The 26,752-nt window shown below is 42.6% G+C and overlaps 1 long non-coding RNA gene across 1 annotated transcript; it reads left to right on the top strand.

Moving 5' to 3' along the window:
• Positions 1–211: 211 nt before the first annotated feature.
• On the top strand, positions 212–26,752 carry LOC122563423. The gene is made up of 3 exons (XR_006315591.1): positions 212–264; positions 16,369–16,437; positions 26,657–26,752. It is a non-coding gene; the product is annotated as an uncharacterized LOC122563423 (long non-coding RNA).

The following is a 26,752-nucleotide window of genomic DNA, read 5'->3' as shown; positions in this document are numbered from 1 at the left end:
AGACCATGAGCACTGGTCCTTCAATTCCTGAAGTCAATAAAAGAGAAGATGAAACAAATTAAGACATGGTATGAAACTCATATTGAGTTTGACGGTTGAAAGCCGTCAGAGTGATGCAAGCTGGTGAGGAAAGACTAAAGGAAACAAGGCATTCCTAATTCTGAGATACAGAGCCTTCTTGTTTTTAATTGCTACATTGTGAGGATATAAGAAAGCTGAAGAGTGTGGTCAATGCCATATTGACGCATAAAAAGAACAAGTGAGGTAATTTCGGAGGACTATAATAGTACAGATAAAGAATATTCTGATAACATTCGGATAACGTTCTGATGTAAAGAAGGTGTGGAGCTATTTAATCTCCATTGTTCAAGTGCAAGGATTATCTGTGGGCAAGATGACATCAGAACACTTAATTGCTATAAGAGTTTCTTTAAAAAGGCTCGAATATATAATTAAGCATAGAATTCTTGTCGCAATTTATTAATGCTAATTATATGGTCAGTATATATTTTTTCAGTCTCTGCCTATGTTTATGTGCTTATCATAGAAAGTAGGAGCAGGAGGAGGCCATTCAGCCCTTCAAAATCGAAGAGTGTGGTGCTGGAAAAGCACAGCCAATCGGGCAACATCCAAGAATCGACGTTTCCTTGGATGCTGCCTGACCAGCTGTGCTTTTCCAACACCGCACTCTTCGACTCTGATCTCCAGCATCTGCAGTCCTCACTTTCTCCATTCGGTCCTTCAAGCCTTTTCCACCATTCAGTCAGATCATAGCTGATCTTCTTTCTCAATGCTAAATTCCAGCTTTCTCCCAAAACCCCTGGATGCCTTTAACATTAAAAAAAATCTATCTCTTTCTTGAAAATATTCAGAGACTTTGCCTCCACAACCTTCTGTGGTAGAGAATTCCATAGGTTCTCTATCCTTTGAGTGAAGAAATACTTCCTCATTTTTGTCATAAGTGGTCTACTAAATGTGTCATGAGACTATATTGACTGGTTCTCGACTGGGGGAAACTGGGGGAAGCATCCTCTCTGCATCTAGTCTGCCTAGCCCCGTTAGAAATTTACACCTTTCAAACGGATTCTCCTCTTTTTTATGAAAATTCTAATGAAGCCGGGGACACCCAAACCAACCAGCTTCACCACCCCACGGCCAAACACTTCAACTACTATATCCGTTGCTCCCGATGCAGTCTCTTCTACATTGGGGAGAGAGGACGCCTACTTCCAGAGCGCTTCAGAGAATATCTCCGGGACACCCACACCAACCAATCCCAATGCGCCATGGTCAAACATTTCAACTCTCCCTCCCACTCCACCAAGGACATGCAAGTCCTGGGCCACCTCCATCACCACTCCCTAACCACATGATACCTGGAGGAAAAGCACCTCATCTTCCGCCTTGGGACCCTCCAACCCCACGGCATCAATGTGGATTTAACCAGCTTCCTCATTTCCCCTCCCTCTACCTTATCCCAGTTCCAACCTCCCAACACGACATTGCCCTCATGACCTGTCCATCTTCCTTCCCACCTATCCACTCCACCCTCCTCACCGACCTATCATTACCCGCACCTTCTTCCACCTATTGCACTCTCAGCTACGGCACCCCCAGCCCCACCCCTTCCAATTTATCTCACCACTCCCTCGGCTCACAGGCCTCATTCCTGATGAAGGGCTTTTGTCTGAAACGTCATTCTGCTACTCCTTGGATGCTGCCTGACCTGCTGTGCTTTTCCAGCACCACAATCTTGAGCCTGAATCCAGGTCCAGTCAAACCAATTTCTCCTCATAGTATCGTGTGCTATCCCTAGCATCAGGGGCAGCATGGTTGTGCAGTGGTTAGCACTGCTGCCTCACAGCACCGGGGTCCCAGGTTCAATTCCAGCTTCGGGTGACTATCTGTGTGGAGTTTGCACATCCTCTGGGTTTCCCTTGTGGGTTTCCTCTGGGTGCTCTGGTTTCTTCCCGCAGTCCAAAGATGTGCAGGTCAGGTGAATTGACCATACTAAATTGCCCATAACGTTAAGTGGGAAATTGGTCTGGGTGGTTACTCTTCGGAGGGTCAGTGTAGACTTGTTGGGCCAAAGGGCCGGTTTCCACACTGTAGGGAATCTAATCTAATTAGCCTATTGAACATCTGTTACGCTCCCTCAATGGCAAGTATCTTCTTTCTTAGCTAGGCAAGCAATACTCCAGATATAATTGCACCAAGGTCTGTTTGCGGGTGACCACTATGGATGCTCTGCTCTCGGAAGGTGCTGCTGCAAATGAGACAACTGAGGTTCAGATGAGCTGCTTGCTCAGGATTTCCTCCCTTCACATTTTCTCTCTGGGTCTAATATGCTCTTGCTTTGCAGCCAAGTCCTTTTCATTTGGTTGCTCCAGGTGCGGCAATCCTTAGTAAACTTCTCACAGAATTCAGGGGCAATAAGCAAAGTGTTTCAGTGTGCCCTTCCTTTAACTACCACGAGAGTGCACCCCAGACTTAAGCTCTCTACTGAATATTCACTTTGGAAAGTGACAGGGATTCTGGTTAAAGGACCAGTCTAACTTTGTTGGGACTGTCCAATATGTATTAGTGGAATAATGATTGGAAACCTCAGGTTAAAGTTTTGGGTCTTAGGTTCAAATCTCAAATCTTCATAGTGAAATTTGAATTCAATAAAATCTGGAATTATACGCTAGCCTAATACCAACCATGGAACCAGTATTAATTGTCTTAAGAACCCATTTGGTTCACTGATGTTTATTGGAATGAAGGTCTGGTATGCTTACTTGGTTTGGCCTCGATATGACTCTAGACACACAGCAATATGGTTGACTCTTAACTGTCTCTAAAATGGCCTTCCAAGCCACTCAGCTGTATCAAAGTGATACAGAATCTAAACAAAGAAATGACACTGAAGGATCGCTCAGCATTGACCTAAGCGAAAGGCCTATTCCTGCTTCTAGTTTTTATGTACCAATTAGAATATTAACAAATACCCCAGATGGACATGGACAGAGTCATATTCACCTCAATAAATGAACAACAAAACTCTCAAAATAATTATTTGCTTTGTAAATTAAAAGATCTCTTTGTGCTTTGATGATAAATCTAGATGAACAGAGCTATTTTGAAATGCTACCACAGACCGTTTAGTACATCTTAACTCATCTATTCTGAAACACTGTCTCCACTGGATGATCTTGATAAGTCATCACTGAGATGATTTCTCATTTTTGCAATGAACGATTATAAACATCTCATGGCTGTGTGGGCAAACAGAACAATTAGGATTTCTTGAAGACGCCGGATGATATTAGGCTGTTTTGTCTTAACAGCTAAAGAACACATCTACAGGTTTGTATTTTCTGTTCTCCAGTGGCACATTTGATGATGGGGCATTTAGTCAGGCAGAGGAGGAAGGAGGCACATATTGACCCAACTGGCTTCCTGCCTCCACATCCTATTCAGTTTTTTGTGGAAAAGCCCTTATACAGCCTTCCTGACCTTCCACCAGTTAAAGATTGGACAATCAATTCTCATTCAAGGATTTCATCCAGCATTTGCCCAATAGTGTGGTAGTGTAGGGAGTCTACTCATCACAAGGGATGGAGAAGTTACTTTGTCTGGTTTGCTTGTTCAAAGGCACTTAGTGCCTGATCTATCCAGCATCAGGAGGGTTGAGTTGGGGGATTCCTGTTGACAGTTACCCTCCTTAACACTGATGTCAAGTACTCCCTAATCTGTGTGCCCCTACTCCCACCATCATTCACCTGTGGCCATTCAACCCCTTCAATCTGCCACACCATTTCATCAGACCATGGCTGAACTGAACCTGAGTTCAGAATCTAAATTCCATTTAGCCTCACACAGCACAGAGTCTCAAAAGTAGGTCTTTGCAGCTTTAACAATGCACAGCAGCCATATCTTCAAGCTTTGAACATTTCTCTGATGGTAAGTGTTTGCAATCATTTGCAAATTAGGGCCCAGATGGTTGATCATATTTAAAGTAGAAATACTTGACTCTGCTTTTCCACCAGTTTACCTACTGCCTTTGGTTAATGATGAGGTGATTTTCTGAAGTGACATAAATGGTGCGGGGCCATTTACAATAATGACTTCGATCCTGGTCTTTGGGAAGAAGTGTTAGTGATTGTTGCGCTCGTTGAGGCTTTATTTTCCCCTTGTGCATTTTTGCAGCACTATTTGGGGTTTTAGATTTGCTTAAAATAATTATGTTAATGTTGTGCTAAATACCAAAGGACAGAACTTGACAGGAGGTTGTTACCTCATGCAGAGGAAATTAATCCTTCAGGTCAGCTATCATTCTCAACCTTTTCCAGTTCAGACAAAGTAGTAAGACTGGTCTGGCAGCATCAAGAGAAGCATAACTTATTTTTCCCCCAGAGGTGAAGTGGAATGTAACTTCCACCCGTTAATCTGGAGACTTCTTGACCAGGATCAAAATCCTTATTGCAAATGGCCCTGCGCCATTAATGTCACTTCAGAAAATCACCTCACCATTTACCAAAGGCATAGGTAGACATATTGGGATAAACTGGCTGAAAAGCAGAGTCAAGAATTTCTGCTTTGTATACAATCAACTATCTGGGCCCTAACTGCGTTCAAAATCACACTGATTTTAAAACATGTTTTATTCAAGTTTCTGCTCAAATTCATTTGCCAAATGAAAGATCTGCCATTAAACAATGTGATCATGTATCATTTCAGAATAGGTTCACTTTTAAAAATAATTATTGATAAGAATTATTAATAGAACTGAAAATTGATTTATTGCAAAGGAATCTTTGGTATTGGTTCAAAAGCCAATCTCTCCTTAACACATCATATGATTAACAAAAGAGAACAAGCTTTCGGTTCCATAGTGCTAAGCTCTCGAATTCCCTCCCTGAACACTTTACTTCTCTACCACACTTCCCACTTTTAAGACAGTCATTAAAGTCTACCGTTTTGATGAAGTTTTGTTTTCATCTGCCCTAATTTTTTCACAAGATTTGGTATTAAATATTATTTGATACTGTTCCTGCTCCTTTGAAGCAATGTGGAATGTTTTACCACATTAAAGGCTTATTGTGCAGTCCCTATACGTATACCCAATTCAACAAAATCAATTCAAACCTGTAGAAATTTTCAAATCTGTTATAGGCAGACCCTTTTTTTAACCTAAAACTTGAATTTAAAATTCAAAGAGTTTTGAATTCAAAACAGTTCTTCCATGGTTGCAGCAATTAGTCTATGCATTCTCAACCTTGACAAGTTTCTGATGTGCCTCAAGAGAGGGAATTGGTTTTGCTTCCCCTCCAGCAGTAGTTAGCTCACAGTTCACAAACTACAAACACAGCTGTTGGTTTGGAGTTGCAAAATTAGCAGCACCCAAGCTGTTTAGTGACATTCCTGTGCGGCGATTATGACATTTTTGTTGCCAGTGTAATGACCAGTGGTGCTTCATTTTCACACTCAGTATTGGTAAACAGATATTTCAGGAAATGAATCATCACATTAGCTTGTCCTTTTGCTGAATGATGGTTCATTTTTATTTTCTGTTCAATCAGTTACACCTTGTTATCATCTAGTCCATTTCTTCAATGGACTGAATGGATACAATTGAAAAGTATATAAGAGTACATCGATCACATGCACTTTCCTCAGCCCTTGCTTTCTCGTTCTGTGCTAGTAGCTGATAAATCAGCCAATGTGTTCCTGCTTTGAAGAACTCATAATCTAGCTTTCTCCAACTTGCCACCTTTCCCTTCCATGTGTTAGATGTGTATCAGTTTCCCCATCATATCTTCTAATATCTTCTCCTGATATCTACTCTACACTTTGCTTAAATTTTAGCAAAATTTTCCAAAACATTTGTTGCATGCAAGCATCCAAGCATGGCTTAACTGGATGTTCAAATTAAGCGCAGAAATAATTTGCTTTTATATATTCTTTCTCATAACCTCAGTCAATTAAATACTTTTGAAGAATTGTGTTATAATAATGGATTTTCATTAGTTAATTTTAATGCCTTGGACATTAAATGTACTAAAATGGTTCTAAAAAAGGAAAAACTTAAAATGACAACAGTGATCATCTGACCAGATTGAGGAAAGCTTCATGAAATAATTATTAACAAAATCTAATACGAATCAAAGTTAACATGTCATTAAATGTCTGAAATCAGCTCTCAGATGTATATTTCCAATTTGGTTTACAACTTTATAGAATGTTCATAGATTGTGATTAAATATTCTCCTGCAGATTAACTAGAAAAAAACAAGGAAGTCAGACAGGGGAATACACAAATTAAACATATTTCAGACTATGGAGGGTTTGGAGGGTTATGGGCCAGGAACAGGCAGGTTGGGATTATGTTTGGCATGGCCTGGTTGGACAAAAGGTCTTTTTCTGTGCTTTATGGCTCAAAGACTCGATAAGAAGTTCAGGTTTAGGATAGAACAGAGGGAAGAGGGATGCATTTTATCAACAGAAGTGGAAGGCTTGATCTTCCTGCTGTTTTTTCTTGACATCTTGAAAAACAATGTACACTGATAAATGTACACAATTGGTGAAACATTAATTAACCAGGAACTCTGCTGTATCTTCTAATTTCATGAACATTGAAGATATAAGTTGACAAATAAACAATGTAAACTCAGGTTAAAACCAAACTGATCAAGAACTCTGAGGACTTTGAAACTTCATATTCTTTATTCCTTTCTTTTGTAGTCGACAATGTCTCCTTTTAAGCTTGATACCTGCATTTGGCTGTATGTTTGATAATGTATTTCATTATTTTTCTTGGGGTTAGTAAGTTATAAAATTCTTCTCTTCCATTCAAATAAACCTTGTAATTGGCTCCGTAATTTGAGACTAGCAAAGTACATATTAATTGGCATACGCTGTAGCTGTGTGCTAGAAAGATTAAAACATATTTGTTGCAGCCAAACAAAGATGTTAAAAAGAGGATAGCCAGTTCAACTTTCTTCACCTGGTCATAACAACTATTATAGTTAGAATGCAGAAATTTCAGCAGCCATTTTGCATTCAGCAAGATCCACAAACTGCAATAAGGATGCAAAGATCATAAAAAGAGCATGCAGAAAAGATTCACAAAAGGTCAGGGGATTGTCTTCATTGCTCAGTGCTTTGAGGATAGGAGTTTGGAAGTCATGTTGAGATTGTACAGGACATGGTGAGACCTCTGGTAGAGTATTGCATCCAGTTCTGTTTGCCCTTATTATAGGAAGGATAATATTAAGCTGGAGAGGGTTCAGAAGAGATTTATCAGGATGTTGCCAGGTATGGAAGGTTTGAGTTATAAAGAAAGGCTGGAACATTTTTCATTGGAGTATAGGAGGGTGAGTGGTGACCTTATAGAAATCTATAACATCATGAGGTGTATAGATAGGGTTAATTGTCTGTGTCTTTTCCGTGGGATGGGAGTTTCAAGACAAAGGGGGGCATTTTTTAAGATGAGAGGAGAGACATTTAAAAAAGAAATGAGGGGTAAATCTTTTACACAGAGGTGGTTTGAGTGTGGAATGAACTTCCTGAGGAAGTGGTGGATGCAGGTACAGTTACAACGTTTAAAAGACATTAGGGTAGGTACATGAATAGGAAAGGTTTGGAGGGTTATGGGCCAGGAGCAGGCAGTTTGAGATTATGTTTGGCATGGAGAAAGCGAGGACTGCAGATGCTGGCGATCAGAGCCGAGAATGTGGTCCTGGAAAACCACAACAGGCCAGGCAGCATCCGAAGAGCAGGAGAATCAATGTTTTGGCATAAGCATTTCATCAGGAATGAGGCTTGTGGGTTGGGGCTAAGAAATAAATGGGAGGGGGGTGGGGTTGGGTGGAAGTAGCTGGGAAAGCAATAGGTGGATGAAGGTGAGGGAGAAGGTGATTGGTCAGAGGGGGGCAGTGATGGACTGGTCCGGAGGGCGGTGCCGAGTTGGAGGCTTGGGACTGGGATAATGTAGGGGGAGGGGAAATGAGAAAGCTGTTAAAATCCACATTTATTCAATGTGGTTGCAGGGCCCCAAGGCGGAATATGAGGTATTCCTCCTCCAGGCATTGGATGGTAGTGGTTTGGTGATGGAAGACTCCAAGGACCTGCATGTCCTTGACAGAGTGGGAGGGGGAGTTGAAGTGTACAGCCACTGGGCGGTGGGGTTGCTGGGCGCGGGTGTCCTAGAGATGTTCTCTGAAATGATCCGCAAGAAGGCGTCCTGTCTCCCTGATGTAGAGGAAACCACACCGAGTGCAACGGATGCAGTAGATGATATTAGAAGAGGTACAAGTGAACTTCTGATGGATGTGGAAGGATCCTTTGGGGCCTTGGACAGAGGTGAGGGGAGTGGTATGGGCGCAGGTTTTGTACTTCCTGTGTTAGCAGGGAAAGGTGCCAGGAGTGGGGTGTGGGCTGGTGGGGGGTGTGGACATGATGAGGGAGTCACGGAGGGAATGGTCTTTTCAGAAAGCTGATAGGGGTGGGGAGGGAAATATATCTCTGGTTGTGGGGTCCATTTGGAGGTGGCGAAAGTGACAGTGGATGATGTGTTGTATGCGGAGGTTGGTGGGGTGGAAGGTGAGGACCAAAGGAGTTCTGTCCTTGTTGCGTTGGGAGGGGTGGACATCTTGGCAACCTCCCTCCTCTTCCTGGACCTCTCCATCACCGTCTCTGACGACCGACTAACTACAGACATATACTACAAGCCCACCCACTCCCACTGCTACCTACACTACACTTCTTCCCAACTTACCTCCTGTAAAAACGCCATCCTTTATTCCCAATTCCTCCACCTCTGCCACATCTGTTTCCAGGATGACCAATTCCACATCAGAAAATTCCAGATGGCCTCCTTCTTCCACAATCGCAACTTCCCTTCCCATGCTGCTCTCCAGCGCATCTCCTCCACTTCACGCAGCACCGGTCTCGAACACCACTCCTCCCAATGCACCTCCTACCAACCCACATTATCCCAGCCTACACCTGGCATCTTTCCCTGCCACCGCAGGAAGTGCAAAACCTGCACCCACACCACTCCCCCCACCTCCGTCCAAGGCCCTAAGGGATCCTTCCACATCAGTCAGAAGTTCACCTGCACATCTACCAATCTCATCTACTGCATCTGTTGCACCCGATGTGGTGTCCGCTGCATCAGGGAGATAGAACGCCTTCTTGCGGATCGTTCAGAGAACATCTCTAGGACACCCGCACCCACCAACCCCACCGCCCCGTGGCTGAACATTTCAACTCGCCCTCCCACTCCGTCAAGGACATGCAGGTCCTGGGTTTCCTCCACCGCCAAACCACTACCACCCAACTCCTGGAGGAGGAACGCCTCATATTCCGCCTTGGAACCCTGCAACCACATGGGATAATGTGGATTTCAACAGCTTCCACACTTCCCCTCCCCCCCACATTATCCCAGTTCCAAGCTCCTACTCGGTACCACCCTCCGAGCCCGTCCATCACTGTCCCCTCTGACCTATCAACTTCTCCCTCACCTTCATCCACCTATTGTTTTCCCAACTACCTCCCCCAATCCCATCCCCTCCCATTTAGCTCTCAGCCCCAACCCACAAGCCTCATTCCTGATGAAAGGCTTATGCCCGAAACATTGACTCTCCTGCTCCTCGGGTGTTGCCTGACCTGCTGTGCTTTTCCAGCACCACATTCTTGATTATGTTTGGAATGGCCTGGTTAGACTGAAAGGTCTGTTTCTGTGCTACATGGCACAATGACTTGATAAGAAGTTCAGTTATGTCGATAGTTTGGAGAATCTAGGACTTTTTTCCATGGAGAAGGGAGAGTTGAGAGATAATTTGAGAAATGTGCTCAAAATCATGAGTGGTCTGAAGAGAGTAAGTGTTCGTATCAGTGGAAAGATTGAGAACCAGAAAGATCAGGTTTAATAGAGTCATTGCCAAAGAAGCTGAAAATGTGTTGCTGGAAAAGCGCAGCAGGTCAGGCAGCATCCAAGGAACAGGAGAATCGACGTTTCGGGCATAAGCCCTTCTTCAGGAATGCCCAAAATGTCGATTCTCCTGCTCCTTGGATGCTGCCTGACCTGCTGCGCTTTTCCAGCAACACATTTTCAGCTCTGATCTCCAGCATCTGCAGCCCTCACTTTCTCCTCATTGCCAAAAAAGCAATGGAAGATGGAGCTGACTTTGTCTGACAAGGAATAATGTGCAGAGTGACAGGGAGCATGCAGGGAAGTGGAAGTAGGTCAATTACTCCTTCAGAGAGCCGACACAGACATTTCAGTCCAAATGGCCTCTTTCTGCACGATCACGTTCAATAATTCTATGATTTGCTTTGCTGCTGCAAGATGAAGTGAGAGGAAGATCATGTCACTGCCTTGCCCTGTCTGCCTTATTTATGACTTCAACACCATTCCCAACATGATTGACCTTTAACTGCTCCCTGACGTGGCCCAACAAGACAATCAGTTATATAGAATTGCTTCCAACAGTCCATGCAGAAAATGTACCATCAAATTCTGAGGGCAAAGGGAATGGACCATAAATGTCAGGTCAGTCAGTGATGTCCTCAACCTAAGAATGAACACAGAAGAACTGTTTTATGCCAATACAAAGTGAAAGTATAACTGCCTCCTAAGCTGCTTTTATGAAACATTTGTGAAACTGAATTGTCTTTTAGTTACAAATCTGCAATTTGTGAAGTAAGTAAAGGTGTTGAAAACTGTCACACATTAGGTTATTATGAAAAGGATGGATAAGATATTTGGCAAACAACAAAGAATGTCTATTCATTAAAGCCCAATTGCTTTCCAATGACTAAGCTCCTGAATAGGGCAACCAATATATTATAATAGTAGCACAAAATATCCATGCAGTTCACTATTAACTCACAAAGATTGCTTTCCAACAGCTGAAGACAAATGAATCTGCAAAAAACCTTATCTGATGGATGTGATCAGTTTTGCGACTGCAAAGTGTTTCTGACTCCTCCTCAACATTTTTAATGCATTAGATTCAAATCTTTACAAAATCCATAGGGTTTGAATACCACTTTAAAGTGAAATTCAATTGATCTTTCCACACATTATCTCAAGACACACAGCAGTGTAATAGTGTGACCTTTAAGGTCCAATTAACACTTGGCATTATAAGCTTTCTTTCCATTTTCACCCTTTCTGCTATCTGAAATTGATAGTACTTCTACAATAAAATAGTTTCACTTTTGATCAATTTGACAGAAAAAGAGTTTCATGATTTGAATTATGTACAACTGGCAGACAGAGTACATTAAAATTTGCATTGGCTATAAATTATGCATTGGCTTTTGGTCTGGCAATGATTTAAAAATTCTCATTCTTGTTTACAAATCCTTCCATGATCTTTTCCTCTTTTTGACTGTCTGCCCCTCCAATATATCCCCTTTCCTCAAATTCTGCCTCTTAATTGTACTTCCTCAATTTGCATCACTGCATCATTGGGCAGCATCCAGGGGACAGGAGAATCGACGTTTCGGGCATAAGCCCTTCTTCAGGAATGAGAAGGGCTTATGCCCGAAACGTCGATTCTCCTGTTCCCTGGATGCTGCCTGATCTGCTGCGCTTTTCCAGCAACACATTTTCAGCTCTGATCTCCAGCATCTGCAGACCTCACTTTCTCATCACTGCATCATTGGTTGCTGGGCCTTCATCCACTGGGCCAAGAGTCCGGAACTTTCTTCCTAAACCTCTCCACTTTTCTCTTCCTTACTTTAAAATGATCCTTAATAACACTCTTTATGTAAGCTTTTGGTAAACTATCCTAATCATCTCTCCATGTGGCATAATATGAATTAACTCTGGTATTGCCCTGTGAGGACTCTTGGGATGTTTTACTCTGTAAAAGGTACTATATAAATACAAGCCACTGTTCCTGTCGACATGTTGGAATTTGCACTCTTCTCACAATCCTGATATCAGTATTCCTGTAAAAAAGGAATGCAACAAGATGCCTGTGATGGGAAAGTTAAAGTTAATAAACAGTGATTTGGAGGAGCCAGTGTTGGACTGGGGTAGACACAGTTAAAAATCACACAACACTAGGTTTTAGTCCAACAGGTTTATTTGGAGGCACAAGCAGTGATCCAAAAGCTTGTGCTTCCAACTAAACCTGTTGGACTATGACCTAGTGTTGTGGGATTTTTAACTTAATAATGCATGGCACTGGACAAAACACAGCAAGTCAGGCAGCATCCGAGGAGCAAGCATGTCGATGTTTCTGTCAGGACCCTTCTTCAGGACTGAAAGTTAAATTCACTTTGATGGTGATGAGCTTTTAACTGTATTGTGTTCAGTCCTGGCAGTTTCTGACCATTTCACTTGAACTGATCTGGGAACAGGATTCTAGCAGAAAGGGTAAATAACGTGGTCACAAGGACTTTAAACTATTTAAAGTCGATAGGAAAGGCTCAAGAGCGGTTATTAAAGTGCAGGTAATAGAACAGAGAACAAAGAAAAGCACAGTATAGAAACAGACCCTTGCCCCCAACACCCCCCCACCCCACCCAAGACTGTGCTGACAGATGACATCTTTCTGAACTTAAAACCTTTTGCCTTTGTGTGGATTATATCTCTTGAGTCCCTGCCTATTCACATATCTGACAAGATGTCTCTTAAACGTTGCTATTTTATCTGCCTCCACCACTTCCTCTGGCAGAGCATCCAGGTACTTAACACCCTCTATGCAAAAAAACTTATCTCTCTCATCTCCTTTAAATGTACCCCCTTTCACCTTAACACTATGTCCCTTAGTAATGGACATTTCTACACTTGGAAAAAGATTGATTATCTATTCTATCCAGATGGCATGGAATAAGGCAGGAATCTAACTTTAGGCACAGCAGATAAGGGAACACCTATGAGAAGGGAACAGTCAACTCAGGACTGAGGGTGTTGGAATTAAATGCCTGCAGTATAGGAAACAATGTAAATGAACTTGTAGCGCAGTCGGAAGTTGTCAAGTACGATGTGAGCATTAGAGAGACATGGCTGCAAGGGCATCAGGGCTGTGAACTAAATATCCTGGGATACATTTCCTATCAAAAGGACTGGCAGATGGGCAGAGGGACAAAAGGGTTGTGGTTGCCTTATTTGTTAGAAATGAAATTAAATGGACAATAAGAAGTGATATAGTGTGAATAGGTGGAGAATTCGTGAGGTCAGAGTTGAGGAACTGCAAAGGAAAAAGACCCTGATGGGGTCCTAGCAATAGTCAGGATGTGGGGAAGAAAATAAATCAGGAGATAGAAAGACACGGTTCCAATAAGCAACATGCAGATGGACTAGGAAAATCAAGAAAATAAATTTGTGGAATGTCTGTAGATTTTTGGAGCAGCTTGTGGTACAGCCCACGAGGGAACAAGTGATTCTGAATTTTGTAATGAGGCAGACTTGACTACGGAGTTTGAAGCAACCATTGGGGACAGTGACACAATCTGATCAAATTTACCATGCTGTTTGAGAGGGAGAAGCTGGAATCAGATGAAACGTATCACAGTGAGTCAAGGTAGCTACAATGACATGAAGGAGGAGCTAGCCAGAGTTACTTGGAAGGGAATCCTATCAGGGAAGATGGTAGAGCAGTACAGACAATAGTTTTTAAGGGGTAAGGCACATTAAAAAAGAAGAACAAACACATTTCGATTAGAACAAGGCAATCATGGCTGAAAAGGGAAATGAAGAGCAGCATAAAATCAAAAGAAAAACATACAATGTGATGAGGATTAGTGGAAACCAAAGGATTGAGAATCATTTAAGAACCAGCAAAGGATAACTAAAAATGCAATAAGGTGGAAAGAAGATAAACTTGAGGTTAAACGGTTTTGTGAAGGGTAGGTCGTGCTTCACAAACCTTACTGAGTTCTTTGAGAAAGTGACCAAACAGGTGGATAAGGGTAAAGTGGTTGATGTGGTGTAAATGGATTTCAGTAAGGCATTTGATAAGGTTACCCACAGTAGGCTTTTGCACAAGATATGGATTGAAGGTGATTTAGTGGTTTGGATCAGAAATTGGCTAGCTGAACGAAGACAGAGAGTGATGGTTGATGGGAAATGTTCATCCTGGAGTTCAGTTACTCGTGGAGTACCACAAGGATCTGTTTTGGGTCCACTGCTGTTTGTCATTTTTATAAACAACCTGGATGAGGGTGTAGAAGGATGGGTTAATAAATTTATGGATGGCACTACAGTCGTGCTGAAGGATGTTGTAGGTTACAGAGGGACATAGATAAGCTGCAGAGCTGAGCTGAGAGGTGGCAAATGGAGGTTAATGTGGAAAAGTGGGAGTGATCCACTTTGGAAGGAGCAACAGGAGTAAAGAGTACTGGGCGAATGGTAAGATTCTTTGTAGTGTAGATTAACAGAGAGATCTCGGTATCCATGTACATAGATCCCTGAAAGTCGCCACCCATGTAGTCAGAGAGTAGTAGGGGTGTGGAAAGCCTGCCTGCAACAGTAGTGGATTTGACAACTTTCAGGGCATTTAAATGGTCATTGGATAGGCGTATGGATGAAAATGGAATAGTGTAGGTTAGATGGGCTTCAGATTGGTTTCACAGGTCAGCGCAACATTGAGGGCCAAAGGGTCTGTACTGCGCTGTAATGTTCTATGTTCTAAACTAGCTAGTAATAAAAAAGAAGAACATAGACCATAGAACAATGTAATAACTAATCTAAGCCTATCACCCGATACTATCCCATCATCATCCATATGCTTATTCAAGGACTGTTTAAATGTCCCTAATGTGGCTAAGTTAACTACATTCCACGCTCTTATTCTCTGAGTAAAGAACCTGCCTCTGACATCTGTCTTAAATTTATCACCCCTCAAACTGCAGCTATACATCCTCATGCACGCAGATGTCATCATCCTAAGAAAGATTCTCACTGTGCACACTATCTAATCCTCTGATCATCTTGTATGTCTCTATTAAATCCCCTCTCAGCCTTCTTCTTTCTAATGAGAACAGACCCGAGTCCCTCAGCCTTTCCTCATAAGGCCTCCACTCCAGACCAGGCAACATCCTGGTAAACTTCCTCTGCACGCTCTCCAGTGCTTCCACATCCTTCCTGTAATCGGGCGACCAGAATGATACGCAATATTCCAAATGAGGCCGCACTAGCGTTTTGTACAGTTGCAGCATGATATCACGGCTCCAGAACTCAATCCCTCTACAAATAAAACCTAACACACCGTAGGTCTTCTTAACAGCACTATCCTGTCCATGTCCTCCCTGCTCACATCTTCCAGTGCACTGGCATTACACCACAGGTTTCCATCCCCCTGCTGAGCTAGTTTAAACCCACCTGAATAGCACCAGCAAATATCCCACCCAGGATATTAGTACCCCTCTGGTTCAAGTGAAGACCGTCCTGTTTGTAGAGGTCCCATCTTCCACAAATATGCCCTAATTATCCATGTACCTGAAACCCTCTCTCCTGCACCATCCCTGCAGCCACGTGTTCAGCTGATAACTGTCCCTGTTCCTCGCCTCACTATTACATGGCACGGGTAACAAACTGGAGATAACAACTCTGTTTGTTCTAGCTCTCAGTTTCCACTCTAGCTCCCTGAAATCCTGCCTTACATCCCTATCCCTCTTTCTACCTACGCTGTTAGTACCTATGTAGACTATGACTTGGGGCTGGTCATCCTCTCCCTTCTGGACCCCAAAGACACAATCCGAGACATCACGGACACTAGCACCTGGGAGGAAACACACCAAACGTGAGTCTCTTCTATTCCCAACAAACCTTCTATCTGACCCTCTAATTACTGAGTTCCCAATGACTAAACTCTCCTCCTTTCCCCCTTCCCTTCTGTGCAATAGGGACAGATTCTATGCCAAAGACTTGCATTCCAGTGCATGCTATAGGTAAGTCATCCCTCCTCAACAGTATCCAAAACAATATACTTGTTTTTCAGGGGAACGACCACAGGGAATCCCTGCGCTAACTGTTTCTTCCCCCTTCTAACAGTTATTCAGCTTTCTTTGTGCCTAGGAGTAACTGCTTCCCTGTAACTCTTACCTCTCACAGACTCTGCCTCCCGAATGATCCAAAGTTCATCCACCACCCTTTCCAGTTCCCTAACACGGTCTTGGAGGAGGAAGAGTTGGGTGCACGTCCTCCTGATGTATTTGGTTGGGACACTAATGGCGTCCCTCACCTCAAACATCATGCAGGAGGAACGTTCCTCTCCCTGCACTACAAGGGTAGGGCCTCGGGCTTAGAAAACAGTCACTTATATAGCTGAGGGGAAAAAAAATCCCTCCTTTCCCAGAAACCTCTGATCTCTGAGGTGCTGCTGCTGTTTAAAGTTTTAAATCACTCACTTTTCCCGACAGGCCCCCGGTCCAAGTTCCCACTCTTCCTGCTGATGGCAACGAGAACTTCAATAGAATCAGGAATCAGAAGTGAGTGAATTGGCCATCACTAATGAGAAGGTGCTGGGAAGCTTTGAGGCATAAAGGTGGATTAATCACTTAGACAAGATGGATTACACCTCAGGGGTCTGATGGAGATAGTTGAGAAAATTGTGGAGGCATTGGTGGTGATCTTTCAGGAATCACTGGAGTCAAGGATGATTCCAGAGAACTGGAAAATGGTTCATGTGACAACTTTGTTTAAGAAGGGATGGAGGCAGAAGACAGAAACTGTAGGCTAGTTAGCCTGATCTCAGTCAATGGTAAGATTTTAGAGTTCATTACTAAGGATGAATTTGCCAAGTACTTGGATGTTCATGGTAAAATAGGGTTGAGTCAGCATGGTTTCATCAGGGAAGGAAAACATGTTAGATGTTAGCAATCTGTTAGAACTCTTTGAGGAGGTAACAAGCAAGTTAGACAGAGGAGCCAGTGGACGTGATCTAATCAGATTTCCAGAATGCCTTGACAAGGTGCCACACGGGAGGCTGCTGAATAAGAGAAGAGCCGATGGTGTAAGGGACAAGGTGCTGGCATGGATAGAGGATTGGGTGACAAACAGATTGTAGTGAATAGGGATGGCAGCCGGTGACCAGTGGTCAGTATTGAGATCATAACTATTCATATTATACATGAACAATCTGGACCAACAAACTGAGGGCATTGTTGTTAAGTTTACTGATGTGAGAGACAGGTGGTGATGAGGAGGTGGGGTGGCTGCAGAACACCTTAGGAGAGTGGCAGTTGGAATACAAGGAGGGAGAGTTGAGGTTGTGCACTTTGGTTGGAAGAGACGTAGACTATTTTCTAAACAGGGAAAGGCTTCGGAAATCAGAAGCACAAAGGGACTTATAAGTTCCAGTTCAGGATTCTCTTAAGGTTAACATGCTGGTACAGTAAGCAGTTAGGAAGGCAAATGCAATATTAGCATTAATTTCGAGAGTCTAGAATACATGAGCAATGATATAGTGCTGAAGCTTTATAAGGTACTTGTCAGAATGCAGTTTGAATATTATGAGCCGTTTTGGGCCTTTTATCGAAGAAAAGACTTGCTGGCCTTGGAGGAGTCCACAGGAGGTTCACAGGAATGATCCCGGGGATGAAAAGTTTGTTATATGAGGTGCAGTTAAGAACCCTGAGTCAGTACTCAATGGAGTTTAGAAGGACGAGGAGGTGCATCTGATTGAAACTTAGAGCAAACTGAGAGGCCTGGATAGAGTAGACATGGAGAAGATGTTTCCACTAGTAGACTAGGACTCAAGGACACAGCCTCAGAACAAAGGGACACCATTTTAGAACTGAGATGAGGAGGAATGTCTTCAGCCAGAGGGTGTCAAATTCGTGAAACTTATTGCTACAGAAGGCTGTGAGGTCAAGTCATTAAGTGTATTTAAGACAGAGATAGACAGATTCTTGATTTCTAAGGGGATAAGACAAGAGTGTGGGGTTGAGAAAAATTTCAGACATGATCCATTGGCAGAGCAGACGCAATGGGCTGAATGTTCTAATTCTGCTCCTATATTTTATGGCCTTAATTAAGCAAGGCAGTCTGCTAATAGTACTAAGGCTTTAGGATAGTGGAATAACAGAGGCAGGTATTGCACTGCATTTCCATCACGTTTGTTGTAAGATTGATCCCGTTTAACTAGCAAAAATAGCCAAACCAACAGCCAGTAAGGACAACTCTGGTTAGAAGATCCTTTTTAACTGCTCAATGATATTTATTTGTCAATTCAAGTTACAATTTTGTACACTGTACTTCATCTGCCGATTATATTAATGTTTGACCTGGCTACACAATTCCTATCAGGGTTAAAGAATAGAGATTTCTGTCATCTTGACATCCTCAGCATGTCTCAAGTGTCTTTGCAACCAATTAATCACTGTCAATGAAACGAGTATACTGTAGTGAATGCTGCAAATCTGACATCATAAGAGTTAAGATTTTAGCCTAGAAATTGGAGGAAATTCATACATTCATTGAGGTCAAAGGGATACAGACTCAAGGACAAAAAGGAAAATCTCCCTTTGAGTAAAATATAGAAAATAAAATACTAAAATATATGAAGGTGTAAGACAAAGGTGGCAGTGACAGGACAAATTAAGAAACGATAAATGTGTCTGGAAGAGATGTAAATGGAAATGGCAGAGTCATTATTAACCATTTCCTGTTCAATATTAAGTAGGATTGTTGCGTATGATCTGAAATTGTTCAACTAACAGGACTCAACAGGGTAGATGCAGGGAGGATGTTCTCGAAGGTGGGTGCATCCAGAACCAGGAGTCACTGAGCATTCAGGGTGGAACATTCAGAATGGAGATGAGGTGACATTTCTTCACCAAAAGCCTGGTGAGCCTGTAGAATTTGTTACCACATGAAATAGTTGATGCCAAAACATTGAATGTATTCAAGAAGTGGCGACATGTAGCACTTGGGCAAATGGGATCAAAGGTTATAGGGAGAAAGCAGGTGTAGGCTACTGAGTTGGACGATCAGCCAATGATATAATGAATGGCAGAGCATGCTCGAAGGGCTGAATGGCTCCCGCCTGCTTTCTATCTTCTATGTAACTTCATGTTGATCTGAGGCTATAAAATGTTTAAATGGAAGATGAGGTGCTTTTCCTTGAGTTTTGGTTAATCTCAACTGCAGCAAGGATGCACTTGTAGTGAAAACAAAACTATGGTTATTACTCATGAGCTCCAGCCTCCACAGTTGTGTAATTACTGTTTTGTGTTCTCTTGCTTCACTTTCACATTGTTGCCACCTTTCTTCCTCACAGCATCCTCCCTTACTGTATTGATAGCAAGACTCAACCCCATCTTCTACACTCACTCATTCTTCCTCAGAGTCTCGAAACTGTGGGACAATTTCTCTCCCTGAGGTCATCTCTTCTTCCTATAATCTACAAGGGTTTAAATTAAAGGAAAACTTGCTGCAAACTAACCATGATTTAAAGAATTACCTTATCTTCTTTCCCTAATCACTGCAGTAATATCGATGGTGGGCACAATGGCTTTTCCATAATATTGCAAGTAAGCGTTTTATGACAGCTTATGAAGGAGTAATGACACAGTGGTGCAAATGATGCCATGATACCATAACAGCCAGCTTGCTTCATTACCCAAGATCATTTCTGTTCATTTGGAGGAAATATTTCTTGGAGGTGCTGCATTATTAACAGTGTTAACGTAGGAAGACATGAAATACATTTTGATTCTGCAAAATCAGCAGAGCCATAAAGCAATCCCCAAGCAAGATATAAAAATAATCTAATAACAATGATAAAAGAAAAATGATGAGATACTCTCCGCAGTCATTTAAATCCAGTGCAACTTTGAATTGATGAGAACGTTAGATAGGCATAATAAATTATTTATAAAATACATGGATGGCTGCACTGAGTCCAGACTTACAAGCATAAGAATTAACAGCAAAAGGAGCCATCTTAATCCTTCAAGCCTGCTCAGCTATTTGTTAAATAAAAGATTGTAGTTTTGGATGATTTCTCAGGAGCTGGGCCTAAGGACAGAAACAGTCATCAGCAATCTTCCCTTGCATACATGGCTTTGCAGCAGGCTGACCAATAAAAAGACTGGGTGTGCACAAAAACACGGGATTTGATCTTACCTCTTTTTGACTAAGTGTGAGTTTTGTTGAGATTTTCAGCCATAAAGCCTGGTGTGATTTCTTGCCACATCTTATCAAATGCATCTCATTAACTACCTACCCAGCCCCTATGGCATGCCTCTCATGAAATTCCAGCTCTATCTTGCTAGTGCTGCTCCCAAAACAGCTCGCCACCAGGCGATTATCTGCCAAAGTACTGGCATTCCTTGCACCCACACCACCATGGCAAGTGTTGGCATCTGGCTTTGCCCTTCACCAACAGCATGACACAACACCCCAAAGCCATGCTGCCCCTAGCAAAAAGGCTGCCCCTCCCTTACCCATACAACCTCAGTCTTACCCTAGTTACCAATCAAAACCACAGCTTATCCTTTAAATACATTTCATCTGAACACCCTCTCTAAGTCCCTGGTACTCCAATACTCAATAGTTGCCATCATCTTGTTGTTGTCCAGCAAGGGAACATTACATAAAAGCAAGCATTCAAACATGAGCTTCAATTGTCAGGTCCAAAACAGGAACATGACATGAGTACAGGATGTAGTTTGCAGCCACAATGCAAACCAAATATTGGCGTCTTGAACTTGACACTCCATGACAGTCTTCTGCAGCCAGCTCGCATCCATTGGAACTGGGTGTTAATCAACCCATGCCTGGGTCATAAAGACCAATACAATAGCACCACCATCCAGAAGGAGAGTTTCCTCCCGCTCAATAATATCATCCTTCACCTTGGACAACTGCTCCTGTTTCCGCCCGTTTCTCAGCATCTATCACATTACCTAGTTGCCTGCGTCAATTGCGCAGACGACAGCACACCGGGAAGGTGTAACACTGCTCTTTCCGCACCCTTCAGGCCATTCCAAGTTGGGAACTGGACCTCCAGCTGCTCCTTCACCCTTTTATGTTCATTCATGGGATGGGGACGTCAGCATTAATTGCTCAATAACTAGTTGCCCTTAAAAGGTGGTGGCAAACTGCCTTCTTGAACCACTGCAGTCCATTTGGTGCAGGTAGCACAATGCTGTTAGGGAGGGAGTTTCAGTATTTTGACTCAGTGACACTGAAAGAATGGTGATTCACTTCCAAGTCTGGATGATGTGTAGCTTGGAGGGAAACTTGTAGGTGGTGGTATTCCCACTTACCTGCTGCAACTGAGCTTCAGTGGCAGAGAGAGTGGATGGTTATGGAAATGCTGCCAATTAAGTGGACTGCTTTGTTCTGCCACATCACGGCCTTAGTCACAGCACCTTCACCAGCTCAGTGAACATGCCATACCCATGAGTGACCAACGTATTAAGTCTAAAAGATAGCGTGTGAGGATCTCCTGCGCCCTTCCCATCCCAGACCCACGTCAACCATTCTACTTTCCATTAAAATTCTCTGAGACCATTGTCATATTTACATAACATATAATGCAACATATAAAGCAAATGGTGGCTTGCTTTTGGCTAGTAGTCACCTCATTTTCAACTATTGCCATTAACCTTTCTATCGATCAGATGCCAATGCTAATTTAGGTAGCACCAATGGCATGATGCAATTTGCCTTTGATCAACATTTGATGCTTAAGCATGTTCACTCTGCATGCATTGCATTGGAGTGAAGAAATGTTTGCAAATGAAATGTAGCTGGAGTTTGCAAACTCATATTTCAATGTCCATCAGACGTGGATCTTGCGCTTTGAGGCATTGTCCAAGCTATTTTCCACTTGCATTGTGCATCTAGAGAATAGCAAGTGATAGCAGGGAAGGAGGCTTAAGGTGGGAACCATCAGTACAGGGTTCCACCTGATTCCTTAAGAACTTCCATGTCCCCTTTCACCTCACAATGCCCAAAAGTCCATTTTCACCCACCCACTCCCAATGTGAAGATGCCCCACATTGAACCTCATCTCCCTGCCCCTCCAAACATTACACCTTAATGATGGGCATCCTGCTCTTCCATGCCTTCCTTGTAGAGGTCACTGAGCTGCTAACTGCCAATAACATTTCCTCTGCTGTAATTCACCATGCCGTCCGATGCTGTTACATACAACCCTCCCCCCCTTACATCTTGAGCTTCCCTCCCTGACCATTATTGTTCCCACCCCCACAAGTGCCTCTGCTTTCTTGCCCCCAGCCTTGACTCCTACATCGCTTATTGCAGGGAATCCCCCACTGCCATTACAGAATGCTCCTCCTTGCATCTGCTGTAATGATTGGTAGATGCACTCCCCCAGGACATATTCACTCCAGCCCTCTTATTGACTTCAAGAAACAGCCCCCAGACATGACCGACCAGACACTGTGTTTGCAGAACCTCCCTGACTCAAATACGTGAATCTGCTGACTGCTGGCTCTAGCTCAATAGGCCAGGTCGTTGTTGATTCCCTGACCTGTAGTTGTTCAGTTGCCCAGACTGTGAGTGACCCGAACTGCTAGCTGTCTGTGACCTAGTCCCTGCACTGTGTGTGACCTGTGCCTGTAATCGATGATGCTGGGGCCTGCTGACAGACCTCACCCTTCACTTTCTGACATGGCCATTTAGTTGAATAATTGTGCAAGGTGTTTGCAGCACAGGCAGCTAATATATGCTGTTGGTATTAAATTGATGTCTCCCTCTGCCACACAGTAAGATAACTCTCTGTACTCCCTGAACAGATCACTACTAACAAGCAATCTGCCTGTATATTACTGCCCAAGGAGCCTTTGACTGGCTGAAGCACCAATGCACTAACTGGCATGGCTTGGCAAGGCAAGACCCAATGGAGGTTGCAAGCATACAGTTAGGTGCTAAGTGAGCAAATGCTAAGAGAACAAACAAGCAGCCCTGAAATGCAGCCTGGTCCAATCTATCAGCTGGTTCACTATCTGTACTCACAGTGTCCCTGTTGCAGCCTTTCAAGCCTAGTTTCCACTGCACCCTACAATGCAGGACTGTGCTACATGAGTGGCCTGCGAGTGTATTGGAGTGGAATCATATTGGCTATGAAGAGTTGACAAAATCCGGGTTCTGATGCCCACAGATGAGCATGGAGTGTGCTCTGAGATGCTGCTTGGTCTTATTAATATGGAGATCCTTTGGAGACAGCCGCAAGCTAAGGTTGCCAAGTACTTGATTGTTATGTTGAGAATTCTCAATGTCTGACTTGGTTGGCACCATTTAATACTTTCGGAAGCTAAACACTAACGAGGAACATTGTGCCATTAACAAGGTATTTAACAAGGAAAAATTCCCTTAATTGGCGACTCACTGCTGATTAGCCAGAAACTCATTTGTTGCTTGTCAAAATAAAAAATAATGGAACAAAATACTTCCAATGTAGAGATGGGTCTCACCAGATTTCTCATCCAATTCTGCCAAAAGTTTAGTCCAGATCATTCAGACCGTATAACGTCAGAAGGAATTTCAGTCATCTAACTAAAAAGTGAAAGGGTAAATGTTTCTGGATGTGGTGCCAATCAAGGGGGCTGCTTTGACCTGGATGGTGTCAAGCTTCTCGTCATATCTATCCTGGCATCTTTCTATTCCCTACTACTGCTTGGTGACTTCATCTGTAAACCCAACAGATAGCACATGCAACAATAATTTTCATTTATGTAACATCATTAATCATGCTTTACAGAAACAAATTGGAACAGAATTTGACATTTTCACCAGATGAATAAAAATTAGGCCAGTGATCAAAAGCTTGGCCTAATGATAGCGTTTTTAAGGAGTTTCTTATTGAAAGAAAGAGAGGAAGAGAGGTGGACAGATATAGGGAGATATAGGGGATATAGGGAATTTCTGAGCTTGGGTTTAAGACATTTGAAGGCATGGTTCCCAATGGTGAAGTGATAAAAATTGGAACTGTCCAAGAGGCCAGGTTTAGCTAAGTGCTGAGATCTTTGGATGGGTCGGTGGTGGATTGTAATACCAATGGTAGTTACCAAAAAGGACAGACAAGCTCTTGGAGGCATTTGAATAACAGTATGAGAATTTTAGAATTAGGCACTGGTTGAGTTAGAACCAAAGTAGATGAAACAGAGGGTGAGCAGGACTTGGTGCAAGTTGGTCAAGGGTAGCAGAGTTAATGCAAACACCACACATTTCCTCACTAATACTTCACCAGAGCCCTCCACTATTGTATTGGATAAGCAGAAACATTCTCTTTAGCCTTAACATTTCAAGTTTTATTTTATAATGTTGCTGTGAAGGGGAACTTCATTACATTCAGTGTGCAATGTAAACACGCATTGTTGTTCTTGCTGAGTGGAGCATCCAAAATTAAGTCTGGCCGACCCTGATTGTCTCTTAGTTTCCTTGAAGCAACTTCACCCTGTGTTGAGATATTTGTTGCTTAAGCACTACTCTAGGATTTCCATTGGTTACTGTTTTGCCCAATGCGTTTTATAACATCTAGGCTGACTCTTCCATTTCCACTGCCCCATAGCAATCTTTAACTTAACTTGAAGCACATTTTAAAGTAACTCTTTCCTGAATCCTTCCCTTGGGAAGGTATTCCAAAAGCTCCTTTTATACTGTTACTTTTCATAATAGCGTCTGGCCATTTTTATATTGAAAGGCATCACTCTTCAGACCATTGTACCCCATAGAATCACAGAAACATTTAAGAAAGCCATTTGCCTTATTGCATCTTGTGCTGGTTTCTTGAAAGTTACAGGTGTTATATGCACTGCCATTTGTATCTTCTAAGTACATGAACTCCTTTGGAATTTACGTGGCCTAGTGTGTGAGAGGGTCTAACAAGGAGAACCCTGCAGAGCAAATTGAATGTTAGTACATTGGACATTTGTGACAATATACGCGTCATAAGAATAAGCTCTTTTTTAGGACATAGCGATGACCGAGACTTAGGTCTGTCTCCCATAAGATTCCATTTTATGTTCCCATGATGTTTTCATGGCATCATGACAGCAGGAGGTGCTTATTGCACTCAATCTAGTATGAACAGTTTCAGACTCTTCCAAAACCATATATTGCATTAATTAGTCCCACCACATGACTGCTTTCTTCCTGTGATATTGAGTATCTATCCAATTTCTCCTCAACTCTTCTCTAGATGTTTTTACCAATAAAATTAAAAGAGTGATATCTGGTTAAAGACCCCTCTCATCAATGCAATATTTTCCTTTATCTAGTGACATATAATTCCCACACGAGATAGCATTAATCTGACTGGGTCAGAATAAAGTTAGGCTCCATACATATCAAACAGTGAACATTCACTTCAATGGCTCATTCAAACGCAATATTGCAATCTTTCAGAAATTTAGAAGGAACTTTAAGTGTGTTAAACCAGTCAGAAATGACTTGTCATTGAATATGTGGTAAGTTGCCAATGGAGAGTCATTACTTTGTTTTAATATTAATATCAACAGATATAACAAACTACTAAAAAAGTAAGTTGAGACTTAGTGAGTACCATCCTAGCCTCTGACTCAAATGGTTGTAGAGATTCAAGTCTCACTCCAGTGCAGTACTGAGGGATACTGTTACAGGCACTGCAAAAATGCAAATTTCCTTCTCAGAATCAAGAGGATGGAGTACATAGAATCATTGAATTTATTGGACATAAGGAGGCCATTCAACCACTGTGTCTGTACCAGTGGGTGGCACGGTGGCACAGTGGTTAGCACTGCTGCCTCACAGCGCCTGAGACCCGGGTTCAATTCCCGCCTCAGGCGACTGACTGTGTGGAGTTTGCACATTCTCCCCGTGTCTGCGTGGGTTTCCTCCGGGTACTCCGGTTTTCTCCCACAGTCCAAAGATGTGCAGGTCAGGTGAATTGGCCATGCTAAATTGTCCGTAGTGTTAGGTTAGGGGTATGGGTGGGTTGCGCTTCGGCGGGTCGGTGTGGACATGTTGGGCCGAAGGGCCTGTTTCCACACTGTAATGTAATCTAAAAAAAAAGCTGCTGAAAGAGCTACCCAGCTAGTCCCAGTCTCCAGCTCTATCTTGATAGCACTCTGAATTAAAGACATTTTCAAGTATACATATAGCTCTCTTTTGAAACCTCCTATGGAATCTGCCTCCACCACTTTCCCAGGCAATGAATTCTAAATCCTAACTGTCTGAGTTGAAGAAATATCTCCTCATCTCACTCCTAGCTCTCTTGCTATCAGTGTTGAAATTGTGACCCCAGTTACTGATACACCAGTAGAAACAGAATATCTTTCTTTATCCTGTCAAAATTGTTCATAATTTTGAAAACCTCAATCAGGTCACCTCTTAATCTTCTCTGCTCTGTGGAGAATAAGCCCAATTCCTTTAATCTTTCATGTCTCTAAAATCCTTCATTCCTGATATCATTCTAGTAAATCTCCCTTGCACTCTCTCCATGGTTTTAACATCCTTCCGTAAATATGGTGACCAGAACTGAACACAGTGCTCCAAATGTGGTCTCAGCAATGATTTGTAGAGGTGTAGCATCACTTCCTTGCTTTTATATGTGCCTGAGAGAAACTGTATGGCTGATGCTCCTTCACTTCACCATCTCTTACAAAGCAAACTTACCAAAAGAGCAAAAACAAATGCTGACATCCTGTTGAAAAATTATAGATGTAAATGTTAACCTGATTTCTCTCTCCACAGATGCTGCCAGATCTGTCAAGTATTTGCAGCATTTTTGGATGCTCAGTCGAGGAGTTTGGAAAAGTTATGTTCTCACTTTTAAATTTATCGCTCCTT

This window comes from Chiloscyllium plagiosum, chromosome 27 (genome assembly GCF_004010195.1).
Source record: "Chiloscyllium plagiosum isolate BGI_BamShark_2017 chromosome 27, ASM401019v2, whole genome shotgun sequence".
NCBI lineage: Eukaryota > Metazoa > Chordata > Chondrichthyes > Orectolobiformes > Hemiscylliidae > Chiloscyllium > Chiloscyllium plagiosum.
This window is presented reverse-complemented; position numbering and strand designations above follow the sequence as displayed.